The 27,009-nt window shown below is 49.3% G+C and overlaps 1 protein-coding gene across 3 annotated transcripts in view; it reads left to right on the top strand.

Annotated features, from left to right (window-relative positions):
* Positions 1 to 27,009, top strand: part of Eya2 (EYA transcriptional coactivator and phosphatase 2) — a 161,090-nt gene that overhangs the window by 11,056 nt on the left and 123,025 nt on the right. The window contains exon 1 of one of the 3 annotated variants that reach the window (XM_051186240.1): positions 12,305 to 12,376. The exons of the other annotated variants lie outside the window; for them this stretch is intronic. The gene's annotated coding sequence lies outside the window, so the exon portion shown is untranslated. Of the gene's footprint in view, positions 1 to 12,304; positions 12,377 to 27,009 lie in introns of those variants that run through there. 3 annotated transcript variants of the gene reach the window in all.

Below are 27,009 nucleotides of genomic sequence, written 5' to 3'. Positions count from 1 at the left end.
ACCTGCCAAGCCTCATTTGTGTTCTCTCCTGGCCTCAGACGCAGCACAGTGCTGGGGACGATCTGGGAGCTGGGATCAGATGCAGTCTACCTCAGCCATGCATTGGGCTACTTTCTGAGGAATGCATCGTTGGGTGGTTTAGTTGTGGTGTGAATGCTGTGTGCATTTACACAGATCTACGCTGTACAGTCAGTTGCTGCATTCGATCCAGATGCTGACAATCACCTTGATGGCCAAGACTGCTCTGGTGCATGCAGCACCCCATGTTACAGTATAGAGGCACGCTCCAGTGACAATGTGAAGAAGTAGACTCCGGTCCTGGCATTGACAGGTGACTTACTGTCTTGGTCAAGTCTGATGTGCTGTGAGTAATTGTGTGTGCTGTGTTTATCCCGAGGGTGCCATGGGATAGTTTATGCCAGTGCCAACCACCCAAACACGATGTGTGCACTGCAATGATTCAAGGGCCATGATGTCACCCTGCAAAGGGAATCTTTCAGCTCCATTGTGATCTTAGGGGATGGATGGAAGCATTGTTGTGATCGCATCTTCTGGTCTCACAGCTCTGGGCTCACACAACCCCTCCCAGCCTCGGTTTCCTTTTTAATGAAGGATGGGAATGGATCTGTGCCACTAGGCACCTGACCCACAGAAGTTATTAAAAGCTATTTATCACCTGCTGGGGGAAAAGGATTCAGCCATTGGAATCCTAGATTTCTGTTGGACTTGATGTTCCCAGGCTCATTTCTGGGTGAAGAGGGAAAGGGTCTGGGGTACAGGTATGACTTGCAAAGGAACTGGGATTTTTAGGACTAGTGGTAGGTCCATTCTGAGACCCTCGCTTCTGGCTCCCCCCTGCCCTGCCTGAGAGGTCCCCTCTCCTTCTATGGGAGCCTGAGAGTCAAAGCCCCTGAGCCACAATTAGGAAAATGAGTCAGGTGAGGGCCTAGCCCACTGTTACACAGCTAGAGTGAAGACCTCAGCCCTAAATCCAAGAACTCTGGATTTTGTGGGAGGACAGAAACACCCTGGAGCCAGCTCACAGCAGTTACTGGCACTCTCTGTGAGTTCAAGGCCAGCCTGGTCTACAGAGAAAGTTCCAGGACAGCCAGGACTACACAAAGAAACCATGACTTGAGAGAGAGACAGAGACAGATAGAGAAAGAGAGAGACTGGATGTCAATCCCTAGCCTCCACATGTACCTACACAGGTATACACACAAACACACACACACACACACACACACACACACACACACACAATCCCTCATGGAGTCCTAATTGAATGGAAGAGACAGAATGTAACAGAAGTATGTAAATTAGACAAAATATCACATGGTGACAAGTCTGTGGGGCAGGCAGTTAGAGAGAGCCCGGGGAGGGAGACCTCAAGAGCACAGCGGAAGAGTCAGGCACAGGAGCCTTGGGGTTGGGGGGGCAGCTGCAGGGATGAGATCACAGCAGAGGGGCCCTGCTCAGAACCCGTGATTCTGTCTCAACCAGCTGTGTCCAAAACAATACTGTATCTGAAGATGATTTTTAAAAATCCACAAAGTTTAGCTGGATGAGGTGGCACATATCTTTAGTTGTAGCACTGTGAATTTGAGGCCAGCCCGGTTTGCAATGTGACTTCAGGACTGACAGGGGCATGTAGAGTGACCCCACACACACACACTCATGCACACACACACACTCATGCACTCACACACACACATACACACACACTCATGCACACATACACACTCATGCACACACACACACACTCATGCACACACACATACACACACACACATACACACACACACACTCATGCACACACCCTTAGTCTAAAGTGGGCTTCTCAGAGCAGCTAGAGAGGGGATGGGGTGGGACACTTAGTCCAGGATGAAGCTCCAGCTGCCAGGTGTTTTGATTTTTCAAAAGATGGCGCAACCTTGATTTTCACAAAAAAGATCCTGAGTTTCAAATTAATCTGAACGAGGAACTCCTTCGACTCCTCCTTGCATACATCACAGGTCTTGGGCATCTCATTTTGGTCAACAGACCCTAAGCTTCGCCCTCCCCTGTCCCTTTTTTTCCTCTTGACTAAATCCTGACCAGAAGAGATGCCAAAGATTCGATAAATATTGTTTCCAGGAAGAAGCAGGACTCGGGCCTCCTGGAGCCTGGCGGAGTTTTGCAAGGAGCAGTTAGCTCTCCTAGCTTTATGTGTTCCTCAGGAGTGTCCCTAATCACGGCCCATCATGAATAACAGTACAGTGGTCCAAGTCTATCCCCTGAGCTTTCATTGAGTCACAAAGGTGACGGCTATGTCATCTGGGGTCAATGTAAGAGTGATGAGACATCTTCAAGTTTCACAAGTGGTGTCAGCCACTGTTTAGAGCAGCAAGGACCTGGGAGGGTTCCACACAAGAAGGAAGGCCGGGGAATTGGGAGGGGATGGGATGGCATGATGAGGGATGTGCTTGGAGCTTTTAAAGATATGTTAATGCCCAGGCTGGCAGTGAAATCATTATCTCTCTTCCCACCCCAAAAGTCACATTGAGCAAAAATCTCAACCAACAGGACTCTCAGCTGGGTCAAAAGCTCATCTGTGGGTCATATACCCTCTCTTAGTCCATCCTTTTCTGTACTGTCACCTTCAGCGCCAGGGAGGGAATGGAGAAAGGTGTGAACTCAGTAACCATTGCTAGAGGAGACGAGTACACAAGCTCCCTGTGACCCCCAAACTGCCTTGCTGGACACTTGCAGACCCGCCATCCTCACCTTTCTGGTTGCTGTGCTTTGTATGAAATGTGCCCTTTGTCCAAATGCACGGTGGGCCTTCTGTCTTTTCTCCTTACTGTCCAAATGTCCCTGTTAGGCGGATAATGCAAAATGAGCTTCTAGGGGCCCTTCATCTGCCCTTCCACTTGTGCCTGAAGGACCGATCCTGGGTCATCTTTAATCGTGGTGTTGGCTATAAAATTGGAACTCCATATTTGGGGAGGCTCCAGCCATGCACAGCAGGTGTCTGGGACTTCGGAGGGAAAGTGGGAAGTGGGCAGAGGAGATGCTCAGGGGGTAAGTGGTGCTGAAAAGTGTGAGGACCTGAGTTCAGATCCCCAGTAAAATCCCCCAGACTTCTTCCCTGGCTAGAAGTACTGCAGCATTATGTGATATGGCCCTGGCAGACAGCCCAACTCCAAGGAGAATTTGGCATTCCTTGGGATGCAGGACACTTTTAAAAGAGAGTGGGGCCATCGTTTGAATCTCTAGGTATTTCACACAAAACTGCTGCCTTCTAGCTTCCATTAAAAAAGAAATCATAAGATATGTCAACATCATGCCCTCATGTCCTCCCCCAACCATGAAAGGCATGGAGGCCAAGTTCTCACCAGTGTGCAAAAATAAGAGGCTGTGCTGTCTTTGGAGATGTCGAGGTCTCTCAAGGTTGGCATTGTTGACACTCAGGGCAGGGTGTGTATTCGTTGTGGAGATCTGTCTTTTTTATTCCTAGCATGTATGTGTGTATGAATGCATGCATGAGTGTGCCTATGTGTGCACATGCTTATGGAGGCCCAAGGTCAACCTTGGGTGTCGTTCCTTGGAGGCCATCTCCCTCCCCTGTTATTTGAGGCAGGGTCTCCCGCTGCTCCAGCACTCATCATGTGAGCTAGGTCAACTGGCCATCAAGTCCTCAGGGGTTTGCCTGACTCTTCCATCCCAGTTCTGAGATTACAGGCACACACTACCACACCCAGCTTTTGATTTTATTATTATTGTGTATGTGAGTGCGCTCTATAAGTTCAGGCATTGTGTGTGCTGTGGTGTGTGTGGAGGTCAGGACGCAGCTATATGAAGTCACTTATTTTTTTTTTCCACCTTTTCCTGGGTTCTTGGAATCAAACCAAGGTTCTCATGCTTGTCTGGCAAGCGCCTTATTGACTACCTCTATTCCCTGTCCTGTTTATTAAGGGATGACACTCACACACACACACACACACACACACACACACACACGGGCTGTGATGCACTGAGACCCACAGCCCCCCCACACACTGGCACCTAACACAGGTCTGAACAGACTTAGGCTAAGTGAAGACAGTTGTCCTTACTGTGACCATGTTGGCAGTGACAGTTTTGAGTTGGCTGACTGGCTTAATCCTATGAGTATTTTCTAGCCATTGAGGTTATTTACAACTCCTAGAATGTTCTAGAAGGAATTGGTGTGGATGAGAGGGTCCATCTTTTTAAAAGGATCCTTGGAACCTTTCTTAACATTTACCTTTGATAGGCCTTGGTGGATGCCCCCTTTCAAAGTCTTGGTTGGCCCTGCAACAAGGCTGCAGTATGGGGTTCAGGCAGTGGCTGAAGCTCGTGAGAAAATGGGTGGAGGGAACAAGTGACCTCTGAGCATGCCCAACTATGGCCCTGCAAGCTGCACCCAGAATGAATGTGCCCAAGACGGGCTCCAAATGTTACCTGCTATGTCCTAGCTCGAAATCAAGTCTGCTGTGAAAACTGGCTGGGCAGGGGGGTCAGTGCTGCTAAAGGGGAGGGGTCATAACATTTAAATTAAGAAAGGTGGCCACTGCCCCGACATGCTGGGAAACCAGCTTTTGGGAAACTTAGGGCTCTGATAAGAGACTATGCCTTTTCTGATAGTGCATCTTCTATAACGACTGACGCCCAGCTGCAAAAGACTTAACTGCCCCTCACAGGCAGGATGGGCCAGGCCATCGTCAGCAAAGAAAGGTTCCCTCAGTGCTGAGACCAAAGGGTACACACAAGACTCAGAGTGGGTTCTGACTGGTACCTTCTGGAATAACCAGGAACTTGCTGGAGCTGGCAGAGTCAGGATGTCAGAAAACAGGGACATCCCAGGCCCTGTCTGATTCTTGGCTCTGAGCAAGGTGGGAGCCAGTGCAGGGCTCTCAGCAGAGCAGGGGCAGTGAGATCTGGCTGCCCTGGGAATACAACCTGGGCACTGTGGGTGGGACCAGGAGATCTCAGAGGCTTCACGAAGTGTGACACAGTGGACCAGTCACCAGAAGGAACAGGTACCTTGGACAGTCTGGTTCAAAACCAAGTGCTAGAATGTCCAGATATCTAGCACCGCCTCCATCCTCATGGGCCAGACATTTTATTGGCACTTCAGAGAATATGACAGCCACGCAAAAAGGTTAAACAGCATGGCCAAGATGACTGATGGCGTGGGCCTGGTGGCATTGTGGCCACATTGCCACCATGCTGCCATGCTCCTGACTTGCTGGGCTCTCTTAGGCCATCCCAAGTCTCTGTTCTGAGGAACTGAGGTTAGAGAAATTCTACAAAAGACCCCACAGTGTCACTGAGACTCTCTATCCCCTGGCCATAGAGAGGGGCCCAGTGGTAGAGTCCACATATGTGGGTTCATCTGGACAGAGCCACATTAGACCTCATGGAGAGTCCATGCCTATAGAACCTGCAGGGTGCAGTAGACAAACGATTGGCAGTGTGGATAGCTTCTGTTCTACTCAGATGCTGGTGGAAATCCAGACCCACCACCTAATGGCCTTATGCCTGAGCCTCAGTTTTCCCATCTGTGAAGTGGGGCCATAAATGAAGTCACAGGCACACAGTCCTACTGAACAGAGGAGGCTACTATGGCCAGTGTTGTTCACGATGGGGACTAGGACAAAGGCTTGAGTTGTAGCCAAGGACGGAGTGATATTCGTGGCAGGGGTGTGGCGAGGGGCTTGGTGCACCTCATGATGGAGAGTTCTGGGACTCGGCCTTTTCCGTTCTCTGTTCCTCGTCCTGGAGGAGGAAGGCCCTATCTGGGTGTGTGTCCCTTCCCAGGAGGCCTGCCTTGGCCCTTAAAGCACCCCAGGTCCCAGAGAAGCCGGCCGGCAGCAGCCAGGCTACAGCCCTGCCTTGCTCTGGGGAAGGCAGAACAGTGTGTACTCACACAGCAAGCAGATCCCCAGATGTGGCCTTCTCAGCTGCCACGTTTTTCCTCATGAAATTCCTGACTTGGTGTGGTGTGTTTTTCTAAAAACACACCCACTGCCTCCAAAAACCTCAGCCAGGGAAGGGGAAACATTTCTGGTTGAATTACCGGTTTTTGAAATGGTGTCAGATTATGCCCCCCTTTGTGGCCTAGATACACCATTCTTTCTACCAACGGCCTTTCCGAGGGCTGTGGTGGTAGAGCATTGCCTCCTGTCTAGGCCAGCTCCCCCAGACAGATGTGGAAACAGAGACTGAGGGAGGCTGTGCACTCAACCACCCAGGTCACGTGCAGATCTCTAAATCTCAAGGCTGACTTTGTCCTCTTTGATCCCAGGTCATGGGGACAGGCTCAGGCCACCTTTGCCCCACAAATGTGCTTTCTTTGGCCTAAGGGTGTTTTGATTTGAGTGAGTTGCCAGCATTTAAAACTTGGGAGATTCCATATAAAAACCTGGGTTTCTGGCTTCTCCCGGGCCCTTGGGAGATCTGCCAAATGAGGCCTACATTCCTGCACGGTGACAATTGGGGACTCAGCCATTGCCTTTCCCAGGAACACACCCTGTTCATCTTAGGAGCTCCAGGTAGGCAGCTGTCTCAGAATCCTCTTGTCTTGGCTCTCCCAGGGGCCAGGATTTTTTTTTTTTTCTTGTTTGTGGTATTGAGGATTGAACTCAGGACCTCGCACAGGCTAGGCAAGTCCTCTACCACTGAGCTGTGTCCCCAGGCCTCGTTTGTTTGGTTTTGAGACAGGATCTTACTAAGTGGTTCAGACGGTGCTCAAACTCAGGGCCCTCCTGCCTTGGCTTCTCTAGTCCCTGGGATTATAGGCCTGTAGTGTGCGTATTAGCAAGCGACAGTAGACAACCAAAGCCACCTATGGTTCAGCAGCTAGCTGGAAGGACATTCTTTCTTCATGGTGGGGGAATGTGTGTGCATTTAATATGCAGGCAATGTGTCTGTGTCCGGAGAAGCCACCCATCTCTCTCCATCCCTCTTCTGCCAGCATGACGCTTGCCCTTGTATGTGCCAGCCCTACAGTTTCCACTTATTTTTTTAAGGCTGAATTAAACGTATTTGACCTAAATCTGCCCCGCTTGTCTGAGACCTGAGATGCTATTAAACCAAATTAAGGCGCTTGGAAAAGTTTAAATAATTTTTAATTGCTCAAGAGAAAGCCTTTGTGATTGTTAGGGAAGGAGTGTGTGCGTGCGTATGAGTGTGAAAGTAGGATGAAGTGTACTGTGTGTGTGTCAGAGGGGATGCCAGAACGTGTGTGTGAGTGAGTGTGGGTGTGTGAGAGTGTGTGTGTGTGTGTGTGAGTGTGTGTGACAGTGTGTGAGTGTGAGTGAGTGTGTGTGTGAGAGAGAGTGTGTGAGTGTGTGTGACTGTGTGTGAATGTGAGTGAGTGTGTGTGAGAGAGTGTGTGTGAGTGTGTGTGAGAGTGTGTGTGAGCATGTGAGTGTGTGAGAGTGTGTGTATTGTGAGTGTGTGTGTGTAAGTGATCACGTATGAGTGGGTGAGTGAGTGGACTTGTGGGGGAAAAGTTAGCAATACACATGAGCATTGATTGGGTGTGTGAGCCCATATAAGGACTTAATGTCTTTAACATTTAACATTTACACGTGTTTGTTTATTTTGTGTGTGTGTGAGAGAGAGAGTGTGTGTGTGTGTGTAGAGCAGTCAGTGACTGTCATGGTGCCAGTGTGGAAACCAAAGGACAACTTATGGGAGTCAGTTCTCTCCTTTTGCTGTGTGGGTTCTGGGGATTGAACTCAGGTTGTCAGGCTTGGCTGCAGGTCCCATTAAGTACTGAGCCATATTGTTGACCCAATGTCTTCTCTTTTTTTCCTTTAAGGTGCTAGGGATGGAACCCAGGGCCTTGCACATGCTAGGCAATGCTCTACCATTGATTGCATATCTAACCTTTCTTTCTTCTTTCTTTTTTCATTGCATTTTGAGACAGGATCCCAGTAGGTTGCCTTGAACTTGTTTTGTTACCCAGGAAGGTTTTGAACTTAGGTCCTCCTGCTTCATCTTCCTTAGCACAGGGATGACAGACCTGTGCCACTGGCCCAGTTGGTATGACCTCTTGCAAGCATGTCTAGTCTATTGTCCATGGGCTACGTATGCCCCAGAGTAGCTATGTGTGGCTCAACATAACTTGATACAGTTACTCTAAACATTATGAGGCTGTTTTTATGGATCCTGAGTGTTAACCTTGTAGATGTCAACTTTGCAGCAGTGTTTTGGTTAGGCTCTCCTGACATGATTTCCTTAATCCCCAGTGCAGGAGAGGTGGGTATGGGAGGACCCCGGAGCTTCCTGGCCAGCCAGTATAGCTGAGTCAGCAAATGTCAGCTTCGGAGAGACCCTGTGGTGGTTCCAGTGAGAATGGCCCCCATAGGCTCATGCGTTTGGATTGGTGGAACTGTTTTGGGAAGGATTAGGGGGTGTGGCCTTGGTGGAGGAGGTGTGGCACTAGGGGTGGGCTTAGAGGTTTCAAAAGCCTGTGCTAGTCCCAGTGTCTGTCTGTCTGTCTGTCTGTCTGTCTGTCTGTCTGTCTGTCTCTCCCTCCCCCCTTGTTTATGGATCAGTTGTGAGCTCTCAGCTATTACTCCGTGCCATGCCTGCCTGCCTTCTGCCATATGCTCTGACATGATGATGGTCATGGACTCACCCTCTGAAATTAATTGTAAGTAGCCCCCAATTAAATGGTCACAGTGTTTCTTCACACAATAGAAACAATGACTAAGAAGGACCCCATCTCAAGGAATGAGGTATAGGGGAACTTAGAAAGACTCGACATCGACTTCTGACTTCCATACTCACACACATGTACATAAACACTTACAGCACACATGCACACGCAGATCTGTACTAGTAATAAATCAATACATAAACCAGCAGGGCAGGGTGCCAAGGCCGAGTGGAGACGAGCTGGGGGCTGGGAGCTGGGCTAACAGGCTTTGCAAAGACCAGCCCATCTTAAACAGAGGTGTGCCACATACCTCAGTAATGAACTGCAGCAAGGGAATGTGATGGCAGGCACACTGGCATTGCCACTTTCCTTGAGGTTAATGACAAACCTGAGGTGGTGAGACAGTGTCCTAACTCCTAGGAAACATGAGTGCAAGTGTTCAGGGGTGAGGGAGTGGGGGTGTAATTCCCTTTCTCCATGTGGTTCATGAAAGAAAACTAGCATGTTGGGACAGAGAGCAGTAACCAAGCCATCTGTGGAATATTGACAGCCCACTCTTCTGATTGGAGGATGTGTGCATGCTCTCTACATTGTACTTGTGCGGGCCAGACTCTGAGGGACCCACAGTGTCCCAGGTGCCTGCTGCCTCCCCAGCTGTGCGATAATTTTAGATGACACATGGAGCACTGGGTGGTAGAAAACTGTGAGACTTTGGGAAACTTGTAATGTCACATCCACCTAGGGTTTATGCTAGGTTTCTTGATTGTTTGTTTGTTTGTACAAATATTCTCCTGCACCAGAGGTCAGCTGTCTCTTAATTCTGTCTGTCTGCCTGTCTGTCCCTCTGCCTGCCTGTCTGTATGGCTGTGTCTTTGGCAGTGCTAGGGATAGAAGCCAAGGTCTTTCACATGCTAGGCAACTGCTCTGCCACAGAGCCGCATAGGACAACTCTTGGCTTTTGGAGATGGAGTCTCACTATAGCTCTGGTATATTATGGAGCTTTTGCAAAATCAAAAGGCAAAATTCAGCCTGGGGCTGAATATCTCAAGTCACAGAAAAGCAGCCTGACTTCTCTAACACATGGAAAGCTTTCTAGAAATCAATTTAAAGAAGGAAGAGGTAGAGAAGAAACAAGAACTTAACTATTAAAAAAAATGAATCAAAGACATGGACAGGTGGTCCACAGAGAAGGAAACAGACTAGACTCTTAACATGTGGAAATGTATTCTATCTCACATAAGATGGACAGGAATTCCAAGCTTGCTAATATGCTGGGGGGTGGGTGGCTGTGGGGAATCGAACACTCGCCTATTAGGGGAGTATGTAAAGCTCCAGGCCTGATGGAGTGGGTGCGGAATGGCATGCTTATTCAAATTACAAGTGAAGCTCCTTTAGCTCTGAGAATTTACTTCCAGTAACTTACTCAAGTGTACACATATGAAACAGCACATGGAACTGTTTCTGCCTGATATTATTTCTAACAGTCTACCTTTGAGACAGAGTGACAATGTACTCTAGGAATTCTCTGGTCAAAACTTCTGAATAAGTCTGTCTGACTGTCTTTTTTCTCTTCCTTTATTTCTTTTTTCTCAGTTTTTTTGAGAGAGGGTTTCTCTGTGTATCCCTGACTGTCCTGGAGCTAGCTGGTTTCAAACTCACAGAGATCCACCTGCCTCTGCCTCCCGAGTGCTGGGATTAAAAGCATGCACCACTATCATACTAAGAATCTAAACAATTATTTCTAAAAGACAGTGATATAGGATGCTTCTGCCTATTTTAAAATAGGAGTGGTATTTTTTGTATTTGCTCCAGTTTACATAAAATGAATGTGCAAGGGTACTTTAAAAACTATTGTATTAGTAAACTGACCTGTGCAATTGTGAAATCTGAGAACTCCTACAGGCTCCTCTCTGTAGCTGGGCTGTGGGGAGGCTGATGGGGGTAGTTATACCTGAATCCAGAGCCCTGAGAACTAGGGCAGCAAGGGTGTGGCGCCAGTTCAAGAACAGAGGAGCAGGGGACAGATGTCTTAATTCAAATAATGGAGCAGAGAGAGGAGAGAAAAGACGGGGAGAGGGCAGGAGGGGGAAATATTTCTTCTGCCTTCTGTTCTATTCAGAGGAGAGGGGGTCCACCTACTGTGCCCATTGATTCAAGTGCCAATCTCATCTGGGAACCCAACTGCAAACACTGTAAATTGTAAAGATTCCAGTGCCACGTGGCTGTGGGAGAGGATGGGTGTGAGACCTTTCCATTGAATTCTTCTCTCATTTTAATTTCTAGATCATGTGAATCTAGAGTCTACATTTGAAATTAAGCTAAAGATCAGTGCAAGAACTGGGGTGTGGCTCAAAGGTATAGTGCTTGTGTGCCTTGTACAATACACAAGGGTCCAGCCCCAGCATACATTCACAAGTGTGCGCATACATATACACATATACATATATGCACACTCATTCATGTATGCACACATGTGTATGTGCGTGCACGCGCGCGCACACACACACACACACACACACACACACACACACACACACACACACACAGCAATGCCCAGCCTTGTTCTAGTGCAGTGGCTTCCTTGATGTTGCATGCTGCTGCCATCACACCCTAAGTTCTAAACTTGGGGGCTCTCTTGTTATTCTAGGAGATACCCCATCCTCAAGAGTTCGTTAGACAATGCACGTCAGCTCATGGTCTATAGCAGGACAGGTGGGACAGCTGTGTCCTGGACAAGGAAGTGGACCCTTCTTACTTCTTTTTCACCCACTCTCCCCTGTGAAGTAGATCAAGGCCTATCACATGTACTGATCTCACCATGGAGATCACCTGTCTTGCCCATTCCTGAAGTGCCAGAGGTGGGGCTTGAACCCAGGCAAGAACCCAGCTCATATTAGCTTAACTTCTCTTTAGTAACCTTGGGGCCATAAGTCTGAAGTGTGAGCCTGCACCCGCTCAGAATTTTAGGGCACTTGTAAAAGGAAAAGTCGGAATTTCAAACCACAGCTTTTGACTCCAGAGCCTGGGCCCTCCCCTCTCCTGTGTCTTTGGGGAACTGTCACAAGATGAGAGTTAGCTTTGTGGGGTGTGGGGCACATTGTGTTGTTCCTGTGTGTTTCCTGGTGGAAGCTCCCCAGAGCTGTCCTGTGTCTCTCTGTTGGTCGGGATGCAGGCACCAGCAGCTTCCTGGGCTGCTGTGTGGGCAGGGTTGTGTGGCCCGGAAACAGTGCTGCGCCGATGTCCCCATGGCCATCCCTTAAGGACACACCAATTCTTCCTTCCAACAAGAGTGTATTGTGTCCAGGCCCTGGTCTCCCACCCCAGCCATTTGAAATGCAGAAATCTCTGCCAACAGCCACTTTTAGCAGGGCAGACTATCAGAAGGAGAAACGGGAGGAATAATAAAATGGGGCCATTGTTTCTGAGGGCTCAGAGCAGGCTGGGCCAGATGCAGGCTGGAGCGACTTGGAGCAGCCTGGAGATGTGCTCTGCTGTCACAAGTAAGGGGTGTGAAAAATGTCACTGCAGGCTTTTCCTCAATGCTGAGGGGTAGAGAGAGTGAATGCAGTCAGCTCTGACATCCCATAGGGTCATGGAAACCCCTCAAAAGGGGCCTGGAATGTTCTAAGAAGAATAGATCCATCTCAGACCTGGAAGGAGCTTTGTGGACCTGCCCAGCACCTCATAATGACCCTGAAAGAGGTGAGGCAGGGGCAAAAGCTTGGGAGATGAAAAAAGTCTCCCACACCTTTAAAATAAAATGTTTTTGAGGAAGTAAGTGCTGTCATGGATGATCAGAGCCCTATAAAAAAAATCTGCAAAAATAAGTCTGAACCCACACATATCCCTGGAGCTGCTCAGAGGCCATCTCCCATGGTAGTTAGTGGACCACACCCAGAAGCATTCAAGCAGAGATTGGTAGTAATGCCAGAGCTTAGCTTTGGTGTGAGACGTGGAGCAGAAACTCAAACACTGGCCTGTGTGCACGGCTTGCGCTTGTCCACAGTGAGTGGAGGGAAACGGGAACTGATTATCAAAGCTAACTCTGAAAAATACAATAGATGGTGTGTGTGTGTGTGTGCGCGTGTGCGTGTGTGCATGTGTGTGTGCGTGCACGCGCGTACGTGTGTGTGTGTGTGTGTGTGTGTACACGTGTGGAGGTCAGAAGTGGGTGCCATCATCAATCCTTCTCTATCTTGTTTTTTAATTTATCATTATTGCATGTTCTCAATGCATGTGTTTGAGTGTGCACCTGCCCAGGTCTGTATGTGGAGTCAGAGGACAACTTTTGGGAGTTGCTTCTGTCTGTCACCTCACCTTTCATGTATTCCAGGGATTGAACAGAAGTCACCAGGCTTGCTCAGCCCAGGCATTTTTAGTTTCTGAGCCATCTTGCTAGCCCCATATTATTTCGGGGGACAAAGTCTCTCACTGAGCCTGCCGCTCATTGTCTAGATTGGATGAGCAGCTAGCCCCAGGGTTCCCTTCTCTACCCCCCCCCCCAGAGCTGAAACTACAGCGTGCATCTCCATGCCTGACCCAGCTTTTTTTCTGTGGGGGATGAAGGATCTGAACTCAGGTCCTGATGCTCTCAGGGGAAGCACTTTTGTGGCTGAGCCATTTCTTCAAACCAAACCTGATCCGTTTTATTGAAAGATCTGCACCCTCCCTTTCGGTGTTCAGCTGCCCTTCCAGAATGCACAGCAGGTGGGTAGAAGCCCTGGAAACCTTGGCTAAGCCCTCCCTTCACTAAAGTCTGTGACTCTAGGAAAATATGTTTCTGATTTTGATGAAACAGGAGAGGAGAAATGAGTGTAAAGAGGAGCCTGGGGGTGTGTGGCTGGTGGTTCATTATTTAGAGAGTGGCACTAATGACCAGTAGGTAACAGTGGGCAGGTTGGCAATGCCAGTTCCCTGGGGAACCAGCCCCATGTGACCAATTCTGTGTTGTATGAGCTTTAAAATGACTTAAAGGTATAATAGGAACTTAAAGAAAAACTTAAAACTTCTTTGTGTGTATAAGCATATGTGTTTGTAAATACTTATATGTGTTTGTACATGTGTGCACATATGTGTTTGTGCATGTGTATTTATACATGTTTTGTGCATGTGTGCTTGTGCATGTGTGTTTATACACGTTTTGTGCACGTGTGTTTGTGTAAGTGTGCTTGTACATGTTTTGTACATATGTGTTTGTACATGCTTATATGTGCATATATTTGTAGGCATATATGTGATTGTACATGTGTGTGCATATTGTTTATGCATTGTGTTCTTGTGTGTTTGTACATGTTTGTATATGCACATCTGGGCTCATGCATGTGGAAACCGGAGAAGGAAATTGGGCATCTTTCTCTGTCACTCTCTACCTTATTGTTTTTAGACAGGGTCCCTCTCTGAACATGGAGCTCATCAAGTTGACTAGGCTGGCTGGTCAGAGCCCCAGGCGCCCTCCTGGCCTCACCTCCCCTGCACTGCACTGGGATGACAGATGCACACCGCTGTGCTTAGCTTTTTACATGGGTGCTGGGGAGCAAACTTAGGTCTTCATGCTTGCACAGCAAGCATTTTACTCCCTGAGCCATCTTCCCAGCCCTAAAACTTATCGACATCAAAAGACCATGACAGTAGCTGTCCTTACTGGGTTCTGCACTAAGAGCACTTATTTTCTGTAGTGAGTCCCAGGTTAGGGAGGGGACAGCAGTGGGCAAGGCTTGCTTCCCATTGGGTGACTTAGAACTATGTCAGATGCACACCCATGTCTATAATGTTCATGTGTCTCCTGCATGGGTGAGACCTCTGTGAGGTCTGACATTCAGGGAGAGGGTGCTCCAGAAAGGACCAGAAGGTGCTAGAAGAAATGAGAATAAGGCTGGGTGGTGATGGTGTACTCCTTTAACCCCAGCACTTGGGAGGCAGAGGCAGGCAGATCTCTGTGAGTTAGAGGCCAGCCTTGTCTACAGAGTGAGTTCCAGGACAGCCAAGGCTGTTACATGGAGAAGAAACACTCATGAAAAAAAAAAAAAACAGAGAAAAAATGAGAACAACAACAAAAGGAGATTATGGTTTTTGCTTTACATTTTCTTTAATTTTTATTCTTATTTGTTTTGAGGCAGAGACTTAGTGCATATCCCAGACTGGTCTTGAACTTTCAGCCCTCTTGCCTTTAGCCAGGTGCTGGGTTACATGTGTGTGCCTCTGCCCTGGCTCTGGAGTGTGGGTTTTTAGGATTTCTGCAACTTGGCATGAACTAAAAGGAGCACAAGACAGTCATGAGAGAGAGAGCGAGAGCGAGAGAGAGAGGGAGAGAGAGAGAGAGGGAGAGAGAGAGAGCAGTGCTTGTCTGGGACACGCTGGCTCTTCTCTTTGGGGTTTGGGGGCACTGAAAACGGGCAGTGTTGGGGAGCCCCGCTGTGTGTCTTTGCTGCCTGGCGCCTAGTGGGCATCTCTGAAGACGGGCCGCAGTGTCTTTAAGGGCTTTCAAGCCAGCTGCTGGTGTGGCTGCAACGAGCAGGGGCCTCGGAGCTGAATACCCCCATCCAGTCCACACGCCATGTCTGGAACTAGTGCCTTAAATTTCCCAGTCCCTCGGTTTTCTTCTCTGTATAATGGGCTGCCGTGCGGAGAGAGGAAGGGGCTGCTGCGAGCAGCCCTCCCTGCTTCCTTGCACTGGAGACACAGTTAGGTAGCGTTCTTGCTGACTCCTGAGCAACCAGCCCCAAGCTGCAGAAAAAAGTGGACTTGGCCTTGGTGTCCCCCACCCATGTCCCAAGGAAACACTGTCTGAGCTGTGGAGCCTGTGTCTCCTTCGAGCAGGAGTCCTGGAGGATCCTGGGGAGGTATGCACACCAAAGATGTCAACCCACTCGGCTGCAGATGGAGGGAGTGCTCTACCAGGCGGGCCCTGATCTGCAGCTCTGGGGCTTCTGGGGTTCTGGCCCAGCATCCAGGGCTCCCCAGAACCACGGGGTGGTGAAGAGTTAAGAAGTGGGTGGCTTTTTATTCCATATCCCATTGCCACTCCAGGCTCCTAGCCTTCCTTCTGCTCCAACCCTCTGTTCCCAGCTTCCTCTTCCTGGTGGAACCTCTTTACCCTCATTGGTGTCACTGTACCTAAATTGCCCAATGCCTCTCACTCGCTCCAGCAGTGTAGCTTCTAACCATGGCTCTGGGGTGAGGTTTAAGCCCCAGCCCTGCAGATGGTAGACAAGGGGACCTCAGTTTCTTCCCCTATGGAATGAGTACTACTGGCCAATCAGGACCTTTATTCGTGGGGTCATGTGAGATGGAAACTGGACAATGTGTTGTGTACAGAGCACAGGCAAGAGCTCAGTCAGTGCCAGCTCAGGGCACGAGGTCCATGTCCTTAGACAACAAGCCAGCCAGGGAGTGTGGGGTCCAGGGGTTGGTGGGGCTACTGAGCAGGACCAAGGTCCCCAGGCTGCAGTGTGGCTACAGCTGCCAGGTCACCTGGCCACACTTCTGAGGCTGTGGCCCCTAAGAGGGAGATCTGTCTGGTGCTAGATTCTGAATACTAGTGGTAGATGACATATGTCAGGCCACTCTGTATTTAAAGAACCAGATCCAGGCTGCAATGCGGTGGCTTTGTGGCCTGCAGCTGTGTGGAGGAGTTAGGGCCAGGGGTCTCATGTCACCAGAATCAAAGAGGTGATAGGAAGCACTCTGGAAGCTTCTGCTGATGGTCCGCCGTGTTCCTGGGAGGATCTTTAGCATTGTGTTAAGACTCGGCCTAGACAGCAATTGAGCTTGGCATCTGAAGTCTGTGTGATGGCTGCTACCAAGGCCACCAAGATGCAGAGTCACTGGGAGAGACAAAGGCTGGATCCTTATACCTATAACACTGTCTATCCCGTAGTAGGTGCTCAATAAAGAGTTATTCAATGGAGGAATACATTAACCCGGCAAGGTCCAGTGAGCCCCACCTGGGTCAGGCTCTCATCAGATTCTGGCGGTGAGGAAGTCAGTATGGCCTGGTGCAGCGTGCTATCAGGACCTCCCATTGCAGGCCAGAAGATGGATGTAAGCTGAGACAGCAAGCCAGACAATACTGCCTGGGTCAGTAGGTAACTTTGGTGCTGTTAGGGGCATAGGTAGGAGTTAAAGCAGTTTAACAACCACAACATCATTGATGCAATGGTTGTCTTCAAGGTTTGTTACTTCAGGGCTCAGTGTACTGTCTCAGGAAGTGGGGCCCATGCATGACAGCATACACTTTCATGAGCTAGGAAGCCTCTTGGTGGCAATGTGCTCTTGGGTCCATGTCGTCACCTCGCAGTGTTTTCCCATCTTTGTGCACAGACAGCTGATTATGGGCCTGTCCCATGAATCAGCACCTAGTCTTAAGTGCTTGGAAGAACTCCAACTAGGCTTACCAGGCTTGCACAGCAAATGCCTTTACCTGATGAGCCATCTGTCCAGCCTCTCATTGTTCAGATTTTAATCCAGCGTTTTGGGACAGGCTTCCTGAAGGCAATTTAGACGTGAGCTAACAAAGGAGAATTTGGAAATCACCACCAGAAAATCAACTCATTTGCTCATTCATTCTTCTGTAAATCTCTCTCATGGTTCACTGTCTGGGGCAGGCCTTTGTGCCAGGTCTGAGGGGCCAGTCTAGACCCACCCACTTCCCTTACACACACACAGACTCCTTTACCTTGGGAAGTGCAGGCTTCCCATTCCCAGGTTATCTAACTCAGGGGAAACTGGTCCTATCCCCCAACCATGAAAGGCATATGACTCAGGTCCCCCAGTGAGCACATCAACACCCTGGTGATACTGGTTAGATCAGAGATGGGCATGTGACTCAAGCCCAGCCAATCAGAACATTTCCTGGATTTTTAGCCTCTAATGTTAGGGAAACTATGCTGTCTTCCTACTAGGAGCCCAGGGCCAGTTGAAGGCTCTGGGAGACAGTTTTGCCAACAGATTGTGGAAGAGGCTCTCAGGGAATTGAAAACAGAGTAATGTTAGGCAGAGAGACAGGCAGAAAGAGAGAAAGAGTAGGGAGGAGACAGGGTAGTGGGTTCTTTTTTTTTTTTTTTTTTTTTAAACAAAAAAAAAATCCCTTGATCAAGCTGTGCCTGAAGCCAACATCTTAGGGTTTCTAGCTATGTGGATCAGTGAGTCCTCCTTTTAATTTGAACCACTTTGCACTAACTTTCCTGTTATTTGCATGGGAAAGGGTCCTGACTAAGCCAGGCATCTTCCAGGCAAGGGGTGGGTGGGGATGATTTACTGGAACTCTTTACCACAGATGTAAATTGGTTCACAGTAGAATCTTGCTCTGAAAAGCTAGGGTCGGGTTCTCAGACATCACAGCCAGGCTCAGACCATATGAGGGTTTCGGAGATGGTGCAAGGCAAGCCTCAGTCCCCTCTCCTCCTGCTACCCTGTGCTCTGGGCTGCCACACCCATCACATAGCATTGGCAAGCCTCAGCTTCCTCATCAATAGGATGGGTCCATTATTAAGGTATAGACTTAGAGGAATGTAAATGTAAGACAGCATATGCTGAGCTGGGGTGAGGGTGGGGCTGAGTTATGGGAAGAACTTGACAAAACAGACGTTACCAGCACTGCCAGCTCCTGTTGCCTAGTGTTGTGCGATGCCTCTAGAGGTGCAGGAGTCACACAGCTCTCCCCCTCCCCCCACTGTCTCAGGAAGCTTTGTAGAGGGGGAAGAGCTGGGTTTTGCGCTCCAAACACCTCCCTAGATTTAAAACCATAATGAACAAGGGGGCTTCCTACAGGGAGGTCCAGCAATGTGAGTCAATACTAGTAGTATGGAGTGTTTATTGGACACTTAACTGTGTGTCGGGCTTGATGGGATGTGCTCCTTATGTCCGCTTGTGCCATGGCCCTAGGAAAGAAGAAAGGAGGGAGGGGGGAGGGGAGGGGAGGGAGGAAGAACAGATCATGTGGACAGCACTTGGTCCAGGTCTGTGTGCTTGCAACACCCCCCCCACCCACAGATTAAACTCTTTGTTCAATGAGGGATGGGCAGAGCCAAGCAAAGGACCCAGGAAAGGCTGTGGCTCAGGGATGGCTTCTCAAGGACAGTAGGTTGGGAGGGCTCCCAGCATCTGGTAGCATGGGGGCTGGGGCCAGCTGTCTCCTGCTGACCAAGCCCTAACCCCCCCCCCCCTAACTAGGCCTCTCACATGAGACTTCAACAGCTGCCGCAGTAGAATGTGCCTGTTGGCCATACGCGACCTGCGGAGTGGGGCCAGTAACCCCGGGGTGAAAGGTTCACCTGTGGCCCGAGGCCTCCTGCCTCACCATCTGCCTCACCACCTGCAGCCGCCACTCTGGCTTCTCCCCTTCAGCACCAACGGAGAAGCAGCTACAGACATAACAAACGGCAAGAAACAGACAGGGCACCCCCTCCTCCAAAGGCCCGGGCAGGCTGGATGTCACTGGGTACCGGCTGAAAAAGATGGAGGTATCTGCATAGTGGCAGGCACTGAGGTCCCATGGACCCCAGGAGCATCTTTGGTGAGTGGCCACGATGTCGCGTGTAAAGCAGATTCCCATCTCCTCCCGCAAGGAGCTGGAGACACTAAGATGACTCTGTTACCCTGAGACCCACCTGGAGTCCAGCCCGCTGATGGCAGAGCCATCCCTCCCCAGATCTATGGCCTGGATGGAGTAGCTTCCTTAGGCTGTTAGAGTCTCATCTTCTAGATCTGTAAAATGAGGTGACACCCTGGACAGAATAGCCTCAAGGAGTTTAGTGCACCAATAGGTATGGCATCCGAGGATCCCAGCGGGCCCTGGTAAGACAGGTAGCAGGATCCCTGAGGCTTGCTGGCCAGAGAGGCTAGCTAAATTGATGACAGACCTTATCCCAAAAAATGAGGTGGAGAGAGAGGAAAATACCAAGTGTGGAACTCTGACCTCTACATGCCTTTGTCTACATGCACATACACATGAACATATACACATACATGAACACGTACATATGTATACAACACACACACATAAATGCAGCCTTACTTGCCTTTCTGCCATGTGGGTGGGGCAAATGGTTTCCCTTCACTGTGCCTGTTTCCTTACCTGTCACATGGAGATACTCCAGCCCCTTCCTGTGCAGTTTGTCTGGGGCATAAAAGCCCTTGGGATTTGGCAGGTGGTGACTCCATGATAAATATTTGCTCTCAGAGTGACCAAAATCTTATCCATTAGGAAAGGTCTGTCACCAGGTTTTTGGAGGGAGGGAGTGACCTACTGATATTTGGGGACACTATTTGTGTAGTCTTTGGGTGTATGAACACAACCCCCAAAGATAACATCTCCAAGGGTCTCTAACAGCCGGCTCTGTGGCATTGGAGGTTCAACCTGTCCCTTCCAAGGAGGGGGTGGGGTCAAGCAGGAAAGGAGGTTCACATACCAGCTAAGGTTTGAGACTTGGCTGGCTTAAAACCCCACTCTAGTACACTAGCCCTGTGGCTTGTGACAAAGCAAACCACGTGACTCCTCCAAGCTAGTTCCTCCCTTTACAGAGGACCAGATAGACCCAGCTCAGAGAGAATTCTGGGAGCCCATCAGCTAGTCTCAGCCCGGGACTCACTCTCCTGTCAGGGAAAACATTTGACAGCATAAATCTAGAAGAGAGGCCTGCTTCAATCATCAACCCTTTATTACAGTTCCTCACGTGATGACCCCCAACCATACAATTATTTCGTTGTCACTTCCTAACTATAATTTGCTACTGCTATGAATCATAATATAAATATCTGATATGCAGGGTATCTGATATGTGACCCCTGTGAAAGTCATTTGACCCCCTCACCCCACAACAGGGGTTGTGCCTGACAGGTTGAGAACCACTGGCACAAAGAGTGATTTCCCCAAGTGTCAGTAGTCACCATAAAAGTCACGAAGTAGAAGCTGTCTTCTGCTCAATGAACGCTCATTTTTGTTGCCTAATGAAACCAATCTGCCCGCTCCCGGTGTCTCCTTCTCCTGGCACGGGGAGAATGCCCATACCTCGTAGTCGTGTTGTGAGACTTAATGAGAAAATACACCAAAGTGCCCACAGGCAAGGCCCTCCATGAGAAGACAGTGGCTGGGAGGGCTCCAGGGAGGCTGCAGCTGGCGTTTGGGCAAGAGGCTTCATCTGGAAGATGGGCTGCTCAGATCTCAGCGCATACAGCTTCCAGCTCAAACTCACACTTCTGAAGAAAGTTGGCCGAGGCAACAGCAAAGGAGTCTAGAGTATACTTGATCCCCATTTCCCTCCCCCTTCCTTCCCAAAGCAGGAAGAATTTTGAGAGAAATTTAATGGATGTTGGTGGCCATATTTGTGCCAGGTTCAACAGGGAGCTCCTGGGTAAAACACCCTCAGGGCTGGAAGCCCTTCATGAGCTGGGGTCTATCTTCCTGGGTCTCCATGTGTGTGCTCCCATGTGGGCTCGTGTGTGCGGAAGCCAGTGTGTATGCCCCCGTGTGTGCTCATGCATACAGAAGCCAGGGATCAACGCAGGGAGTCTATTTATCGTTGTCTAGGTTGGTTGGTTTGTTTTTCTGAATGCAGAGCTCCCTGAATAAAGAGCTCACTGGCCAGCAAGACTAGCTGGCCAGTGAGTCCCGGTGATCCACCTGTCTCCACTCCCCTGGTGCCGCCATGCCCAGCTCTTTTTTTTTTTTTTGAGGGGGGGAGCAGTGTTAGGGTTTCTCTGTGTAGCTCTGTAGACCAGTCTGGCCTCGAACTCTCAGAGATCCTCCTGCTTCTGCCTCCCAGGGGCTGGGATTAAGGCGTGTGCCGCCACCACCTGGCCATGGCCAGCTTTTTATTTGGGCGTGTGGCATTAGAGCTCAGGTTCTCACACGTGTACAGTAGCCCTTTCCCCACTGGGCCATCTCCCCAGCAAACTCCCGCGCGTTCTTGGGAAGAGTGGTTTTCCTCTTGGCACAGGGAGTTGGATGCATTCAGCAACAGCTTCATCCCCTTCTCCTCCACTTTGCTCTGGGGTCAGGATGGCCGTGGCAGGGAAGCAGCTTTGCATGAATTTCCCTCTGAGAAAGGGGAGGACATTGCAGTCCATGGACCCAAAAAGGAAAACTCCTAGCTCAGAGTCAGTCTGTATGTGATGTGGACAGTCTTTCAGACCCAAGGACAAGGGGTGGGGACAAGATGTCAGAGGTTCGATCTGAAGGTGGTCATCTGATGCTTTGGCCATGGGTAAGGGCTGTACTGGCATTGGCACAGCTGTCGCTTGGCCTCTTGCTCTATGGTGCAGAGAGTGACCTCGCCTATCTGCCCCTGGGATCAGCAGGGGTTATGTTCTCGACCTGCCCGGCCTAGTGCTCTGCTCAGTTTAGCGCTTCTATCTCTAATCTGGGAGGAAAGACCAGACCAGCTCCTCCAATCTCTCCAGAAGACTCTGTAAGTTCTTTGCCATGACTCTCCTCCCAAGAGGACCTGGCACTCTCAGTATTCTCAAACCAATTGCTGGGCTATGTCTCAAGTATTGCTCAATCTCCAGCATGCTGAATCATAAGAGATCCAGCTAGAAGGAAGGGATGTGGAGGCCCAGATATTCCTTGGTCACCTTGCCCCATAGTAAATAACAGGAAGGTCCCCTGTCCCTGGTGCTCTCACCTTCTGGACCTCAGCCTACTCATCTGTCACATGGAGTCCTACTGTATCTGCACCCCAGCAGTGCAGGACATGTGGTGGCCTTGGCTAGACACAGGGCTGTGAGCAGTGCCCGGTCACTCTTAAGAGCACTTTAGGAGTTGACCAAGTGAAGTCAGGTGGCTGGGTACTGGGGACAAGCCGATGGCATCCTGCAAGCTCCGTTTTTAACCAACTCTAAGACATTTGGAGGAGCCAAGCAGCCTCATGAAAAGGAACTGTTTGCCTAATGCCCACTGCGAACCACAAGGCACCACCTAGTTTTGAGACTAGGGCCTTACAGAGCACGTGCACATGTGTACCTGTGTGTGTGGAGACTAGGGGTCAAGGGTCAACACTGGGTGCTGTCTTCATTCACTCTCCACCTTATTTTTAATATTTATTGTGTGTGTGTGTGTGCCTGTGTGCGTGCATACGCACTTGTGCACACTCACATTTGTGTGCACATGGATTTGAGAAAGCGTTCAATCCCTTGAAACTGGAATTATAACTGGAGCTTGGCTGGCCAGCAAACCCCAGGGACCCACTTATCTCACCCTCCTACCCAGCACTGGAGTTAAAGGTGCCACACAGTTTTTACAAGGATGCTATGGATCGTACTCAGGTCCCCGTGCTTGCAGGGCAGGCGCTTTACCAACTGGACCATCTCCCGTGCCCCATCGTGAAAGGCGCTGAGTTAACAGCAGCCTCACCTGGATCTCTTTACCATCTTACAGTCAAGGCTGTTTGTCAGTGCCTCCTTGCTCATATGTGAACTTCCTCCTCCTCTGGCCCCTGCTCAGCCCCTGCAGGCCCTGCAGAACCACTGCCAAGCCTGATCTCCTGGCTCCGGAGGTCAAAACCCTGGGAGGTCCAGCCCGAGGAGCCTGCGTGCAGTGCTTTGTGTTTTATTACTATTTATTGTTCTTGTTATTTTAACATTTATGGAGTGCGTCTTAGCTGTGAACTTTTCTCAGGCGTCACTGTGGTCAGACTCTCCAGGGTGCGGGGCAGAGCATTGGTTTGCTTCTTGTCTTAGCATCTGCCCTATCCACTTTATTAAAAACACTGTTCTACTTGGGGCTGCCTTTGTTCTCAGAGCTTTGTGCCTGTGGCCCCAGGTCCACCCTAAGCCCCTTGACACCATTCTTTGAACACAGGGGCGTCCGTGGAGACCAGAGGAGAGCAAACATGCGCCATGAGTGGCCAGAGAGCAGCGAGTTCAGGCTCTGAGGGCCAGATAGTCTTCCAGTGGCTATTCAACTCCATTCGTCTCCTGTCTGTGTCAAAGCAGGCACAGACAAAACAGAAACAAATAAACTTTACTTTTGAAAACAGCAGCTAAAACCAATCTGAGTGCCATCGTGTGCAGACCCTGAGTTGGATGATAGCTTTTGTTCAAATTGGAGCCCCTCTTTAACCCTTTGGTGGTTCTCATTTCAAGCCCTTCTAACCTGCTTCCTCTTCAAGTGATCTCTTAGAGCAAGCCTAAATCCAAAGGTCAACTTTCCTTGTTTGTCTGTAATGTAAATAAAGTTTTATTGTCACAGGGCCATGACCACTGGCTCCTATAACGTTGCATTTTTCCCTTTCTACAACAAAGAGTTAGACTTCTCATCCCCCAGAAGCCTGAAATATTTATTCTTCAACTCATCACATAAAATGTCTACTGACCCTTCTCCCTGCCTTAGATGTTGTTCAAGTAGTGGGATTTTTTGTTACATACCCGAGACTAAAACTGGCCCATTTTAGAATTATTGGATCTAGTCATTCCAGTTCTGTGGGGAGCAGGTATGCACTGTGGTATACAGAGGTCAGAGGTCAACCTCCAAGTCACCCCTCGGGAGCTGGCGGACTTGTTTGTAGTTTTACAAAGAAGGTCTCTCACTGGCCTGGAGCGCACCAGTTAGGTGCCTCCCGTTTCACCACAGAAGCTCTGGGGGACAGGTGCCACCACATCTGGCTCTACATGCTCTGGAGATCTGAACTTAGGTCAGATTGTATGGCAAGGGCTTTGCCTACTGAGTCATCTCCCCAGCCTGGGAGTTTAATGTTTAGAACTGTGATGGTGTGAGATACAGTGGGACCAAGCCCGTTCTCACAATGAAGAATCAGTTATACAGAAAATGCAGTGCAAACCAGTTTAGCCAGAGGAGGGGAGATGTAAGCTGGAGGAACTGGGGAGGGGTCTGGGGTTGGAGTAAGTTAAGGCACAGCTGGGTCAGGGCTCAGGTGAGACAGTGAGGATTCCTGATGCTTTCTGGCTGTGGACCACATTCTGGTCTCCTTGCTGTTTTGATCTGATCCTCGGCCTGTACATGAGCCAGATGGTGGGGGCATCCCAGCCTGCTCTCAGGCACACAGTAGGTCCTCAGTAACTGGTGTCGGTCCCTGTTCCGGAAGTTGGGAGTGCTCATGCATCGTCTGTGAAAGGAAAATGGAGAGGCTCCTGCTCATGCCTCTGACTTACCGTGGGGCTTGGGCACACTTAGCCATCCTGCGATGTGCACAAGATTTACAAGCATGGTGCAACAGGAAGCAGGGCAGTTGGGGCAAGGTGAACTGTGGGATTGTGGGGCCAGGGTGCATTTCAGGCGGTTGTCTCTGGAGTTTTGCTTTCTTCACCACATCCACACAGTGTGCACCTGGCAGACTACACTGGTGTGTGAAGAGCCATCTCTGTGGGTTTGTTTAAAGGTCAGCCTTCACAGACACATAGCTGTACTATAAATATCAATTACCTTCAGGGGCTAGAGAGATTATTCAGTAGTTAAGAGCATTTGTTCCTCTTGAACCTCTTCAATCATATTGGTGATTTCTTAGTACCAATATGGTGGCTCACAACCATCTGCAACCCCAGTCCTGGGAGATCCATAACAGGCATATGTGTGGTACACATACATACATGTAATCAAAACATGCATACATATAAATGAAGGTCTTTAAATAATATCCGTTACTTTCCCAGAATTAGAAAGGAATATATTCCTGTTTCCACTATGCCCCTCATCCTCTGTGAGACCCTCCCCTCTCAGAGACTGAGTCTTCACTACCATAAAATAATCTCCAGGACCCACTCACCCTGGGAGTCGAAGTTCTGAGACTCACTTCCATGAATGCGGAAGTCTTTGAGCCGGCCTTTGTATCCCAGAATTGCACCTTGGCTGGAGTGCTAGACTCTGAGAAAGGCACAATGGTCAGCTTCCAGCACCTATTCTCAACTCTGTCACTAGGCCGAAAACCTGGTTGGTGACAGTATTTCCAGACTCCTTTGCAGCTAGGTTTCTTCAAGAAGACTCACTGCTATGGGATCCAAAAGGCAGAGGTCATGACTAAACCATCTCTGCTGCTTAGGCTGATGAGTACAATCTAGAGGGCTTTGGATTACAGCCTTCATAGAATCTCAGTGGGTATTCATAGTTTTATGTATTGATAGCCATGACATCTCAGTCCAGCTGCCCCTGGAACTGACCCCAAGATGAGGATTAAGCTGCGAGTGACCCATCTAGGATGTGGTTTTGGGAAACACTATATTGGAAATGAAAAGACGAGAAGGGAAGGGAAGGCTGGCATGAGGGATGTGTTCGCCAGGCATGCAGGACTTACTGCTGATAGGACCAGCTCTGGAATGGACAGATGGCTCAGCTGCTAAAAGCTAGGGTACAACCAATAACAAATACATGCTCTGGAGGCTTCCCTCAGAAGAGGTGAGGGAACCTACATATGCAAGGAGCACCATTGGGGAGTGGCTATGGTAATGCTAGCTGCTGTGGCAAACACAGTTTGTAGTCCCCAGGCACAGCACAGACACAAGTGATTTCCCACATACAGACCAATTTCAGATTTCTGATCAATTTTGTTCCCCTCCCTGTCTCCTCCTCCCTCTGGTCCCTCAATAACAAGTCCAGTTGTCAAGTTGGTAAGAAAAGAGAAGCTAAGATTGAGGGTTGGAAGCTTGAAGGGCCACAGGACACATGTTTAGAGATTTGTGTTGCATGCAGTCTGCATCACAGCTACATGCTGCGCACATGACATGTGCCCATGATCCTTGGGTCAGAACAGTCATTAGCCATACCTAGCTGCAAGAGAGCCTGGGAAATAGTGTGTACCCACGTCCAAGAGGAAGAAAGCTAGATTCTGGTGAGCATGTTGGCCTCCTCGGAACTTCTGAAATTAGATGTCTCAGTCAGGGCTAAGCAGTACCAACCTGAGGGCACTGAACATCCACTAAATGTGGCCTCTGCTACTACAAGCACATGCTTCTTTCCTGTTCTATAATGTCATAATCCTCATAGCACCCGTATGCCCTTTGTCTCTGCAGATGTCTGCATCAGTGCCAATTTTTTTTTAACCACTCCTAATCCCCTACCAACTGGCAGGCCTGTTGATTGTCCAAACTTTTTAGAATTAGTCATAAAAGTTGATCAACACCAAGTGCGCTAGGCTGAACTATGTCCCCCAAAATATCAGGTTCTTTATACTGAAATTTGTGTTAGTTGGGCGTGGTAGTACACACCCATAATCCCAGCACTCAGGAAGTGGTGGCAGAAAGATCAGGCATTTAAGGCCAGCTTGGGATACAAAATGAGAGTCTGTCTCCAAAAATAAAAATTAATTGTTGAAAGTGTAAATAGTAGTTTGATGGCAGAGTATTTGCCTAGCATGTCCAAGGCTCTAGGTTTGACACCACCCCCCTCC

Source organism: Phodopus roborovskii, unplaced genomic scaffold (assembly GCF_943737965.1).
Source record: "Phodopus roborovskii unplaced genomic scaffold, PHOROB, whole genome shotgun sequence".
In the NCBI taxonomy this organism is placed as follows: domain Eukaryota; kingdom Metazoa; phylum Chordata; class Mammalia; order Rodentia; family Cricetidae; genus Phodopus; species Phodopus roborovskii.
Note: the sequence above shows the minus strand (reverse complement) of the source record. Positions and strands in the feature narration are given on the sequence as shown.